We start from the raw sequence: 13920 nt of genomic DNA on the forward strand, positions 1-13920 counted from the left end.
TGCCTTAGACAAACTAGAAATCATGGGGTGCTTAAAAGTCTTGATCCACATTGCCTATGTTATTCTTCCTGCAGAAAATCCAAGACATCCAAATGGGCTGCCACATCCTTTGAGGAGCTTCTCCAAGACTTTCTAGCCCTCTCCCACACTCAGCAAGTTTTAGGTGAGACTCACTGGCACCCACACATAGTTAAAGACCACCCTGCAATTCAGGTTTCATCAGATGCATGGCTTCATCGCTTGGGCTTAATGAGGTAAACCAGACCGCCGGTAATATCGCCTGCATAATTGACATGGTTCTCTGGGAAACATTACGCTTTATAATGAAAATACTGTATATAATTAGAATCTAATAGGAAGAAAATAGTAATTAGCCAGAATTAACTGAACAGACGCAATCAGGCAAATAAAGGTTATCCTCAGGAGAGGACCCTTCAGAGTTCAAATGCACGTCCTATAATTGTAGAGAAGCCCCAGTAATTAAGGGTAATTTTTTCCCTGCATCGTGGTGGAAGAGTTCTTTTTATATTTTTTATATTTTTGGTCTTTGGTTTGTGTGTGTGGGTGCATGCATGTGTGTGCCTACTGAGTGGCAGAATGAATTTGGCCAAGACATAAAAAGGATCTGGAAGGTCGCACATACAAAGCCATGAAAGTAGGGAAGGTCAGCTGCAAGGGGACCAAGAGCCCAAAGTTCCAGGTGTAAATGCTAGGTCTTCTCTGTCATTAACTAGCTGTGTGGCTTTGGGTGAGTCACTCTCCATCTCTGATCTAAATGATAACAGTGGTTACTATTTTTTGAGTGCCCACTTGCTGTGACCTATAATGCTAAGCGCTTTCCATATATTATCAATATCATTTTTGTATTCTTAAGCACTGGATAAACATTCTCCCTTCTTTATTTGCTTTAAAGCAAAGACTTCTCTTTTCTCCTACATAAGATTAAATGAGACAATTTTAAAAAACCAATAATGACAATAAAAATTCTCCCCAGGGAGAATTCACTAAGATCATGCCCTTTTTTCAAGCTGTAAGAAGGAAGAAAATCAGAATTTATGAACCATTTGTTTACACCAATAATTTTATAAGAATCTGGAACTAGCCAGGCACAGTGGCTCATGCCTGTAATCCCAGCACTTTGGGAGGCTGAGGTGGGCAGATCACCTGAAGTTGGGAGTTTGAGACTAGCCTGACCAACATGGAGAAACTCTGTCTCTACTAAAAATACAGAAATAGCTGGGCATGGTGGTGCACGCCTGCAATCCCAGCTACTTGGGAGGCTGAGGCAGGAGAATTGCTTGAACCCAGGAGGTGGAGGTGAGCTGAGATCGTGCCATTGCACACCAGCCTGGGCAAAAAGAGTGAAACTCTGTCACACACACACACACACACAAAAGAATCTGGAACTATCAGGCCCCAAATCTGAGTTCCCTTCCTGCAACATCCACCCAGCAATCAGGGCCTCTCCCACTGGTGTTATTATAATTAGGATGTAAGCTGGCACTATAAAGCTACATTCACAAGAGTGCGCTCTAGAAGACAAGAAGTCACTACTTACCTGCTTCATCTACGGGAAGAAAAGAGGGGTGTTTTGCTGGAGGAGAGTTAGCCTTAAATGAAGCCAGGGAAATTGCTGTGTGGACCACCATGAAGCAGGTCTTCTCTTGCCGGTCAGCGCAATGGCCTCTCCAGCACCACATGGTCCAGTTCTAAATGCAGGGATATGAATGCCAACAAAGAATGTTGGCCATGTTTAGCCCAGAGTTAGACATCCCATTACTTGCCCCTGTACCATCATAGAGCCAGTTCTCTGAGCAGATCCAATCAACATTCATGAGCACCAACCCTGTGCTGGGCTCAAGGTGGGCACTAGAGGTATGAGGGCTGTCCTTCATGGAGACTGCCAAGCAGGGAGCAGGGATGGAAATGCAGGTGGGAAAAGAGACACATTGCATGTTTCCAGAACACAAGCTAGAGTAAGTGCTGTGATCGAGGCATCACCAAAGCTAATAGAAAACCTAAGGGAGCTACTGAATTCCCCCTGTGAAGAATGGAGACAGAGTGTGGAGATTTCTGGGGGAGGTGGCATTTGAGTAGGACCTTGTGAGGTAGAAACAGGAGAGAGGGACACTTGGGGGAAAAGGATGAGCTGAGCAAAGGCCTGATGGCAAGTGGATACACAAGGTGTATCATGGGAGAATCACCTGAAGCCTCTGATGTCACAGATCTATTGAGAAGTAGAGGTTTCTAGTCCCCTCCTGAAAGAGAGAGAGAACTGGGGATTTCTCAAGTATCTCTGTCTACTCTCTTATTCACCCCTCCCCATGAGAGGAGTAATAGATTTGATAGGTAAGGCTGAAGAGCAGCTCATCCCATCATTCAAAGGGCATACATGGGGAAGAGCAAGAAAGAATGGTGTCTTCCAGGCATGAGTAGAGATATCTTTCATGGGGATCCCTTCACCTACCTCTGCCCAGGTTGGTGGGCTCTGGGAAGAGGGGCTTGCTCCTACAAGGTCAAGCAGGCCTGTTTGCCAGCTTCTCGATCAGTCTCAGGAGAAAAGAAAGGTGGGTTCCACAGTCCCGATTCAGGAAAGAAGGTCCCAGTACAGGCACGTTCTTTAATCAAGCTTTACCATTAGTGAATCTGATTCTGGTTTTATTTCTTACCTGTGTTTTTGTGTTTGTTTTTAGATTGACCCAATCTGGAGAAGAGTAGCAGCCAGGTATCGGCAGGCTTAAATCTCTCATCGTGTGCTACTGGGTCAGTGCATGGTTTGGTGTGTTTAGATCGTAGGGCAGGGTATGGAAGGTGGTAGATAAGGCTGGAAAGGCCGACTTGTTTCTTAAGAAATGGGAGAGTAACTCTTCAAATTATCACATAATTTCAGTACCCTTCCTCCATACCAAATATCAAATCTATCTGAAGTCTGAAATGTACCCTCCCTTTACAGAAATGGGGCTCCACTCTTAAGATTCTTACCCATCAATCTGTGTGTTGAGACATAATATCTCATGCCTCCCTCTTCAGTGTGCATCAATACCATATTGATATTGGGAATATGCATGAGAGTGAAGAAAGGTTTTTATAAGAGCTACTAGAGGGAGAGAATGAATAGATAGATAAATACATGGCCATGGGACATCAATCTCTAGCTGTATTATCTGTCTCTAAACTGATAATCATGTATATAGTATGTATTTATTAAACACAACATACAAAGCTCTGTAATAGGAGCCACAGAGGCTATACAAAGGGGTTAAATATAGTCCATCCATTTGAAGAATGTACCTTATAGCAAGAAAGATGAGATTTGTATAAAATAATTATAATACAAGGTGAGTGGATATAGGATAATTAGTTTAAGTGCTATAAAGTGCTGTGGGTATGCAAAAGAGAGAGAGAGAGATTTCTTTGGCAAGAGAATTTAGAGAAATTTTCCAGGAAGAAGTGGTGTTGGAACTGAGGCTTGAACCCTAGAGTGGATATGAAAATGCAGACATAAAAGGGGGCTTTTCTTCGTAGAGAAGTGTCTTAAGCAAGATCAATTGAGTTACGAATATGAGGAGGAACAGAAAGTCACAAGGACCACTAGCTCATGTAAAGAAGCATTCTGAAAAATACATGGAAGACAGATTTTGCAGGGTCTTGAATGCCAAATCAAGGTGGACTTTGCCTGGCATTTTGAGTTAAAGGCATGACCCTAGCAGAGCAGTATCCCAGTGCAATTGATCAAAGCAGAGTCCCCTAGAGGATTGGAAAAGAGGTGGTACCTCGGCATGGTCTCCTTCCTGGAACAAGTCTCTGCCTGTGCTGAGTGCTGAGTGGTGGGAAGCAAAGTCACAGATGGTTTTGAAGATTACCATGTGCCTCAGCCCCATTCCTTTTCTCTGCCATAAGAGGGATACAAGGCAGCTCTGATGATCACAGGTAAAACCCTCTTGCCTGAGCCTCCTATTTCTATTATTAAAGCCATTTAATGCCTAATTACTCAACCAGCCACAAGGCCTTCAGAGAGCTCCTTGCCAGAGAGCAATCGGATTTGTCAGACATTTCTAAAAAGCACACAACTCTCTTGGAGGTCTCAGAATAGCTATGTCAGTGGCCCTAATGGAACATAATTTCCTGTAAAGGAAAACTAATTTAATATTTTCAGGTATTATGTAACCAAGTGCCCGCAGAGAGAGGGAAGACAACTGCTAACGAGAAACAATCAGAGCTCAGTACCCCTGTGGAATCAGAAAGCCTGCAGGTCTATTTAATGCTGCAAAGGGGACCCACGGGAGTGGCTGATTGCAGAGACAGGGGTATGGTATCTCAATGGTGAAGCGTGTGGGCTTTCAGCCAGGCTAGACTGAGTTCTGCTGCTTACTAGCTGTGAGACCTTGGGCATAACACCTAACGTCTCTGAACCATGCTGAAGTTTCATCATCACCAAAATGAGAATGATAAAATAATCCTAGCTCATTTGGTTGTTATGAGAATTAAATAGAATAATGTATGGAAGGTGCATAGCACAGTGCCTGGCACTTTAAAAGACATTAAATAAATGGCTGTTATTACAGCTGCTGTTATATATCAGAATAGAGTTAAGGAAAACTTACTTTCCTCTCACTCCTCATTTTGGAAGAAGGATTGTGGTCAGGATACCAAGCACCAAAACCTTGTGGAGTAAACATCATATAGTCACAGGACTATCCTACAATTTCCACTCCACTACCTCCCTCATTCCTCATCACTTGGACAGTTATTAAAAGGACAAGCATATCCTTCATTTCTTGCCTGGATTGTGGATTGCAATGGCCTCCTCATTTCCCCACCACGTTCCATAATCACCTCCTTCAGGCTACCTTCCTCACCACAGTTAAAAGCTATTTCCCAGCCAGCCGCGGTGGCTCACATCTGTAATTCCAGCACTTTAGGAGGCTGAGACAGGTGGATCACGAGGTGAGAAGTTTGAGATTAGCCTGGCCAATATGGCGAAACCCCATCTCTATTAAAAATACAAAAATTAGCCAGGCATGGTGGCAGGAGCCTGTAATCCCAGCTGCTTGGGAGGCTGAGGCAGGAGAATTGCTTGAATCCGAGAGGTGGAGGTTGCAGTGAGCTGAGATAGAGCCACTGCACTCCAGCCTGGGCAACAGAGCAAGATCCCGCCCCAAAAAACAAACAAACAAAAACAAACAAACAAAAAAAAAAAAAAAGGCCATTTCCCAAACTTCCACCTGATAACATCAGCCCTCTGTTTAAAGGGCATAATAGAATTTCTCAGATCTAAAAAATTCAGATCCAAACTCTTATCCTACCATTCAAGGCCTCGCAAAATTTCATGCCAGCCTTGTCTCCCGAGAGCTCCTGTCATGTCTCCCGGTCTTCCACCATGCCATCTTCTTGCCATTTCTCTGATCAGCACTCTCCCTCTCTCACACATGCAACCAAAACCTCAAGAATCATGGCACTTTTTCCTAGCAAGTCAGACACAACCTCAGAATCTTTCTCAACAGAGCATCCAGGCAGCCACAACCAACTGGTCATATTCGGGACAAAACATTAATTCCATTTGCCATCCTAGTCTAGAATAGCCTGGGTCTTGGCCAAACTGATTCAACTGAGGCCTGAGTCTCAGAAACCCCTGAAAACTGACTTAGCCAAGCTCTCCAATTTGATCACATGCCTTTGGGCCTCTCTTAAGGCAGAGAAGCCTCCTTCTCATTGAGGGCTCCTCGGTACCTCTACCTATACCAGACCCTAGGGCCCTAAGCCCTCCCTTCTATGACACAGCTTCACTCTAGGGCAGGTAACTGGTCCCTTGAACCCAGCAACATAGTTTTAGCTGTCCCTTCTCCTGCTAGTCAGCTGGACCCAGATGTTTCCCATGGCCTTAGCAATCTCTTGTACTGGCTCTCTCCAGGGTCCAGGGAGTTGCGTTTTCCTCAATCTCTGAATACCCAAGGAAGCCTGCTCTACTACCAGCAGCAGGTTTAGGCTCTAAAGATATATACCTTCAACTCAGGATCCCCCACCCACAGGACAAAATCTTTAACTTCTTAAAGTTGTATGAACTAGTATACTTTCCTGAAACACCAAGATCCAACGTCAGATTATTTCTACAGCCTTCTCAGCTGAGAAGACTGGAAGCTGTTTTAGCTGAACTTCCACAGCATACATACCTGAGGCTGCCCAGAAGCCGGCCAAAAAAACAAAAACAAAAACAAAAACTCAGGGTCCAGTGGAACAAGGCTAAGCCACAGCCTCCAGAGCAGGAGCTCTCCATCCCTAGGGAGGTTTTAAAAGATGCCAATGCCTGAACCCATCCAAAAGAAATTCTAATTTATTTGTTCTCCTGTGGACAATATACATCAGCTTTAAGAGAGAGGGAAAAAAAAAAACATTAAAAAGCTCCCAAGTTGCTTTTAATGTGTAGGCTTTTCTGTAAACAGTCACATTCATTCAGAAATTTTGAGAACTGGCAACTACAGATGACAATGGGAAAGTCCTAGACGAATATCCTCTGGACAAGGGCCCCAGCATTCCTTCCAGTCTGAACAGGATGGAAAGGATCAAATTACTGTCCTGAAACAACTTAGGAAATGTTAGAGATGGCACCAAAAGACATGGAAGGCACAACTTCAGCCCAATGGGGAGTCCTAACTGGAGCTGATGCCTAAGCCTATATATTCATTCACCCATGCAGTATTCATTCATTCATAAATATTCAGCTCTTATTATGTTTCAGGCATGGTACTAGGACTCAGGTGATGGCTCCAGCTCAAAAACCCCCGATTCTGAACCATGATCTCAAGTTAGCATCTACTGGAGGTAGTTTCTGAACCTCGGCTGAGAACTCCAGCAACTTTTGTTAAACTTTGATACCTCAAAGGCAGTGATTGACCAATAACACTTATTTTTATTTTCTTTAGGCTGTTGAATAAGAAATTATCGAGTGTTTACATTTGTAGCAATCATAATATGTTTCATTTACCAGCCACCATTCTGCAAGGTGAGAAGATAAAGAAGTTGAAAGAGGGAAAATAATTTGCCCAGGGTTGCACAGCTCTTAGAGAGTTGAGCTGAGATCTTATCTCACATCTGTCTTTACCCATTCTGGTATCTTATGGGAGTCATACATATTTCTTAATTCAACCAAACACCATCAACATGTATTGAGCACCTTCTCATTCCAGACACCAAAGGAATGAATATTCAAAACAAACTTGTTTAGTGGTCATAACTTCTATCAGTCAGAGCAAGAGTCATCAAACCTCTTCTATAGAGTCATATTGTAGTGATTTGGGGCTTTGTGGTCTATTGGGTCTCTAACACCATTTACTCTCCTCATATAATGCAAAAACAAGCACTGACAATACAAAAGATAAAATAAAACTTTGTTTTAAAAAAAGGAAAGCAGGGCGGGTCACACCTGTAATCCCAGCACTTTGGAAGGCTGAGGCGGGCGGATCACCTGAGGTAAGGAGTTTGAAACCAGCCTAGCCAACATGGCAAAACCCCATCTCTGCTAAAAATACAAAAATTAGCTCGGTGTGGTGGCGGGCACCTGTAATCCCAGCTACTTGGGCGGCTGATGCAGGGAGGGAGAATCACTTGAACCTGGGAGGTGGAGGTTGCAGTGAGCCAAGATAGCATCATTGCACTCCAGTCTGGGCGACAGAGTGAGACTCTGTCTAAAAACAAAACAAAACAAAACAAAAAGAAAAAAAAAAGATAGTGAGCTGGATTTGGCCCATGATCCCTAGTTTTTCTACCTCTATTCTAGAGAAAAGGAAACTGGGACTAAGCGAGGGAAAAAGACTTACCCAAGGTCAACCAGTTTCTAAGTAGTAAGCCAGGCTTCGATCCACATCCACAGGATTCCCCTGCTCATTCTCTCCTCTTCACCATGCTGCCTCCCCCAAGAAACCCCAGGGACTCATTCTTTCATCATTTAATCTCCCTCAATCCTCTAAGCTTTATTTGTTCCGATTAAGGCAAGCTTATTGTGCTTGAGATGGGTTATTGCTTTTCACAGTTCTCTCTCAAGAACATAAGAACAAATCAATCTTTCTGTCTTAATACGTTGGTAATCATTGCGAAATATTTAATGTGCTCAGTGCCATCCTTGATCTTCAGGCTTCAGTCAGAAAACGATTCCCTGCCTTTCCTCTCTGAAACATTAGGCCCTGCATTTGCTTTTTCTTTGCTCTTATTCTGTGTGAGGGAGTTTTTGTTTTTTGTGGGTTTTTTTGTTTGTTTTTACAGTTTAATAGCCCATTCATTCTTCTCCTTTTGCAACCCATTTTCTCTAACGTTGAATTTTGTCCTTGATAACAGGTGATTCCTTTCTGCTTATTTGGCTTTTTTTTTTTTTTTTTTTTTTTTTTTTTTTTTTGCCAATATTTACACTTGCCCATCACTTTGCATTCCTATATTTGCTTTGTTAAAGATCCCAGGGCTCTGAGATCTCAGAAGATAGCTATCTAACCCAACCCACTTCCCCAGGCAAAACTTCATTTGTTTACTTATTTACTCATTCAGTAACTACTGATTGGGGGTGATAGAATGATGGTCAAAACACACATGGTCCTAGCTCTCATGGAGCCTACAGTCTAGTGGGAGAGATCAACATTAATGAAATAATTATAAAATATACAGTCTCAATCTGTATTAACAGAAGAGACATTAACAAACATAGTAACAGAAGAGACCCAGTTTGTCTCATTGTGAGAGTCATCAGGCCGAGGTTGGAGAAAGACCCCACTAAGAGGTACGAGCTAAATAGAGATAGGAGATTGGAAGGGGACTCCTTAGGAGGACAAAGAAGAGAAAGGCATTTCACTCAAAACCATCTCCTCCTACCTGCTCTTTAAGGCTTCAAAGGGGAAAAGCATCTACATTGTCCAATTTAGGTGATCAGTGAACAGCCTCCAGAGTTTGAAATGCTTCCTCTCACTTTTGTAGCAGCCTCTTAAGATAAGAATTAGAACTGGGAGAGCCCTTAGGTATCATCCAGAGCAACTTCTTCACTTTATCAATGGACAGCTTGGTTCCCTGACAAGGTGGGAGATGTGCCTAAGAGCATCCAGTGACTCAGTGGCAGAGCTAGGGCTCAGGCCAGAGCCTCCTGACTCCTTCTCTAGTGTTCTGTCTTCAGATTAAGGGTTAAGTTTCATTACCACAAAGCTTTATAAAGACAATCAGATGAATTGACAGAAACAAGTTTCAGAAGATGGGTAATAACAAACTTCTCAGAGCTAAAAGAACATGTACTAAACCAATGCAAAGAAACTAAGAATCTAGAAAAAAGGTTAGATGAGAAGCTAACTAGAATAAACAGCTTAGAGAAGAATATAAACAACTTGATGGAGCCGAAAAACACATCACGAGAACTTCATGAAGCATACACAAGTTTCAATAGCCTAATCGACCAACTCAAAAGAGGGAATCCTTCCCAACTTATTTTCTGAAACCAACATCATCCTGACACAAAACCTGGCAGAGACTCAACAAAAAAAGAAAACTTCAGGCCAATATCCATGATGAACATAGATGCAAAAATCTTCAGTAAAATACTGACAAACTGATTGCAACAGCAAGTCAAAAAGCTTATCCATCATGATCAAGTAGGCTTCATCCTGGGGATGCAAGGTTGGCTCAACATATGCCAGTCTATAAACATAATTCACCACATAAACAGAACCAAAGACAAAAACCATGATTATCTCAATGGATGCAGAGAAGGCCTTCCACAAAATTCAACAGCCCTTTATGCTAAAAACTCTCAATAAACTAGGAATCAAAGGAACATATCTCAAAATAATAAAAGCTATTTATGGCAAACTCACAGCCAATATCATACTGAATGGGCAAAAACTGGAAGCATTCCCTCCAAAATTTGACACTAGACAAGGATGCCCTCTGTCACCACTCCTATTCAATATAGTATTGGAAGTTCTAGCCAGAGCAATTAGGCAAGAGAAAAAAATAATAAAGTGTATTCAATTAGGAAAAGAGGAAGTCAAATTGTCTCTATTTGTAGACAACATGATTGTATATTCAGAAGGACCTTATCATCTCAGCCCCAAATCTCCTTAAACTGATAAGCAACTTCAGCAAAGTCTCAGGATACAAAATCAACTTGCAGAAATCACAAGCATTTCTATACACCAATAACAGACTAACAGAGAGCCAAATGATGAGCAAACTCCCATTCACAACTGCTACAAAGAGAATAAAATACCTAGGAATACAACTAATAAAGGAAGTAAAAGAGCTCTTCAAGGAGAACTACAAACTACTGCTCAAAGAAATAAGAGAGAACACAAATGGAGAAACATTCCATGCTTATGGTTAGGGAGAATCAATATTGTGAAAACAGCCATATTGCCTAAAGTAATTTATAGATTCAATGCTATCCCCATCAAGCTACCAATGACCTTCTTCACAGAACTGGAAGAAACCGCCTTAAACTACATAAGAAACCAAAAGAGAGCCTGCATAGCCAAGATAATCCTAAGCAAAAAGAACAAAGTCAGAGGTATCACACTACCTGATTTCAAATTAAACTACAAAGCTACAGTAATCAAAAGATTAGTATATGTGCTTCGGCAGCACATATACTAAAATTGGAACGATACAGAGAAGATTAGCATGGCCCCTGCGCAAGGATGACACGCAAATTCGTGAAGCGTTCCATATTTAAAAAAAAAAAAAAAAAAAAAAAAAAAAGAGCATGGTACTGGTACCAAAACAGAGATATAGACCAATGGAACAGAACAGAAGCCTCGGAGGCAATGCCACACATCTACAACTATCTGATCTTTGACAAACATCACAAAAACAAGCAATGGGGAAAGGAATCCCTGTTTAATAAATGGTGATGGGAAAACTGGCTAGCCATGTGCAGAAAGCAGAAACTGGACCCCTTCCTGGCACCTTACACTGAAATTAACTCCAGATGTATTAAAGACTTAGATGTAAGACCTAATACCATAAAAACCCTAGAAGAAAACCTAGGCAAAACCACGCGGGACCTAGGCATAGGCAAGGACATCATGACTAAAACACCAAAAGCACTGGCAACAAAAGCCAAAATAGACAAATGGGATCTAATTAAACTCCAGAGCTTCTGTACAGCAAAGGAAACAATCATTAGAGTGAACCAGCAACCAACAGAATGGAAAAAAAAATTTTGCAATTTACCCATCTGACAAAAGGCTAATATCTAGAATGTACAAAGAACTAAAACAGTTTTACAAGAAAAAAAACAAACCCATCCAAAAGTGGGAGAAGGATATGAACAGACACTTTACAAAAGAAGACATATATGAGGCCAACACACATATGAAAAAATGCTCATCATCACTGATTATTAGAGAAATGCAAATCAAAACCACATTGAGATACCACCTCACACCAGTTAGAATGGCAATCATTAAAAAATCTGGAGACAACAGATGCTGGAGAGGATGTGGAGAAATAGGAACACTTTTACACTGTTGGTGGGAGTGCAAATTAATTCAACCATGTGGAAGACAGTGTGGTGCTTCCTCAAGGACCTAGAAATAGAAATTCCATTTGACCCAGCAATCCCATTACTGGGTATATACCCAAAGGATTATAAATCATTCTATTATAAAGACACATGCACATGAATGTTCATTGCAGCACTGTTCACAACAGCAAATACCTGGAACCAACTCAAATGCCCATCGACAATAGACTGGACAAGGAAAACGTGGCACATATACACCATGTGATATTATGTAGCCATAAAAAATGATGAGTTTGTGTCCTTTGTAGGGACATGGATGAATCTGGAAATCATCATTCTCAGCAAACTGACACAATGATGGAAAATCAAACACAGCATGTTCTCACTCATGGGCAGGTGATGAACAATGACAACACATGGATACAGGGAGGGGAACATCACACACTGGGGTCTGTTCGGAGGGGCCAAGGGAGGGACAGCAGGGGGCTGAGGAGGTCAGGGAGGAATAACATGGGGAGAAATGCCAGATGTAGGTGACGGGGGGATGCAGGCAGCAAACCACATTGCTATGTGTGTGCCTATGCAACAATCCTGCATGATATGCACATGTACCCCAGAACCTAAAGTACAATAAAAAAAAGACAGTATGTACATGTCTTTATTATAAAGTACTCCTATAAGAGTAAGCACAATAGCTACCTTTTGTGTAGGTTTGTTCATATTCCAAATACAGTTAACATTTTACACTCAGCTTTCATAGCATTGTCCCAGTAACCCGGTGGCACAGGGCTTGATAATGGTTCCTTGTTTCTCCCTGTTTCATCTCAGCTGACTGAGCCCTCTATTCAGCTGGGAACTGCAGGCCAGAAAACCTAAGGGAATTCACACACCCTGCCTGACTACCCTCTCTGCACCACAGCAGGCAGAACACGATTGGCCATTTAGACTGTGTAGGCCTGCGGGCCCCACTGCATACTAATCAGTCACTAGAAATAGATGCATTAGGGGCGAAAACATTTACTGGCAACACTATCTGGCTTCAATCTTTCACCTTCACTGGGTAATGAGATGAGCTAGAACATTAAAACCAACAAACAGCCTTTGGTGTTTACAGCAAATGTTTGCGAGAGCGTGGGAGCCAGAGGTGCTCTGGGGAACATCTGGATTTTTGAAAACTGTGTGATTACACAGATGTGTTAGATTCATCAAGCTATAAAAATATCCTGTGATGTATGTCATGGAAGAAAAACAACCTCCCAAAATGGATTTGGTACAAATTATCAATCATAGCAAAGACACCGAAGGAGGAGGGATTTGACTCCAGGCTCTGGGGAGACTCTCAAAGCCAGGGTGAAGGGGACACTTCTGAGAGTGATCCTGGCTGACAAGAGGTGGTGGGGTCTGAAGATGTCAGGAACATTATTTATCTATTGATAATTCTCTCTGACTGTGAATACCCATTGCATTGCTTGCATTGAGTTCCTGCTATTTTTTATGTACTCCAGGGTTTCTGTATTGCTCACAGATACCTTTCAGCCACCACTGCTACCAAAATAGGCACCTTTCTATTTCCCCAAGCATGCCATTTGCCTTCATTCAAACCCACAGCACCATGCCTGACTTAGTCCCCTCAAATATTGTTTGTTTGTTTGTCTTTAATGGTTAGCAAATGAATCAGTGAATGAGTGACCTCTGGGCCTTTGCCCAGGCCCATGCCCAGGCCCATGCCCATGCCCATGCCTGAACACTCCCTGAGCTCATGCAGGAGCTTCTCTTCCCAACCCTAAGTCCAGGGGGCATCTCTTCCAGACAGCTTCCGTCCCCTCCCTTCCCCAGGACTTCATCATCCCTGCTAATGACCACACCCCCACGCATGTTGCACAAACCTTTAGTTTATCCCATAGACTTCTTTTTTCTTTTAGTTGTGTCTGTCTTTCTTACTGTTGTTTAAGCTTGGAAAAGCTGGTGACACTGCCCTGTTCATTTTTGCAGCCCTGATGTAGTAAAGAGAAGTGTAGTGGTACTAGGTGAGCTGCCACTGGTAACCCCTTCAAGAATGCAGAAGTCTTAACATGAAGTTTCAACGGCTTGTGATTCTAAAATGAACTCCACCATGGTTAGTAATGAACACCCCTTAAAGAAGTTTCATTTTCAAGGAAAGTTTCAGGGGGAGCTATTTCTCTCCATTTAGAAGCCAAGATTAGATGAACTGTTCATTGCAGTGGTTAAGGGTTAGATGGTGTATAAGGGGTTAACAATGTGCCCAGATGTTTATTGAAATCTGACTGTATATTATGACTATAGTTTTGCCACACTTAATAGTTTGAGTAAAAAATGTATGAGGCCAGGTGCAGTGGCTCATGCCTATAATCCCAGCACTTTGGGAGGCCAAGGTGGGCAGATCACTTGAGCCCAGGAGTTTCAGACCAGCC

At 42.3% G+C, this 13920-nt stretch overlaps 1 non-coding gene across 1 annotated transcript; it reads left to right on the top strand.

Moving 5' to 3' along the window:
• The first annotated feature begins 10593 nt into the window (after window positions 1-10593).
• LOC141583825 (U6 spliceosomal RNA) lies at window positions 10594-10696 on the top strand. Its single transcript, XR_012516721.1, has one exon. It is a non-coding gene; the product is annotated as a U6 spliceosomal RNA (small nuclear RNA).
• The last annotated feature ends 3224 nt before the right edge of the window (window positions 10697-13920 follow it).

Source organism: Saimiri boliviensis, chromosome 2 (assembly GCF_048565385.1).
Source record: "Saimiri boliviensis isolate mSaiBol1 chromosome 2, mSaiBol1.pri, whole genome shotgun sequence".
Classification (NCBI taxonomy): domain Eukaryota; kingdom Metazoa; phylum Chordata; class Mammalia; order Primates; family Cebidae; genus Saimiri; species Saimiri boliviensis.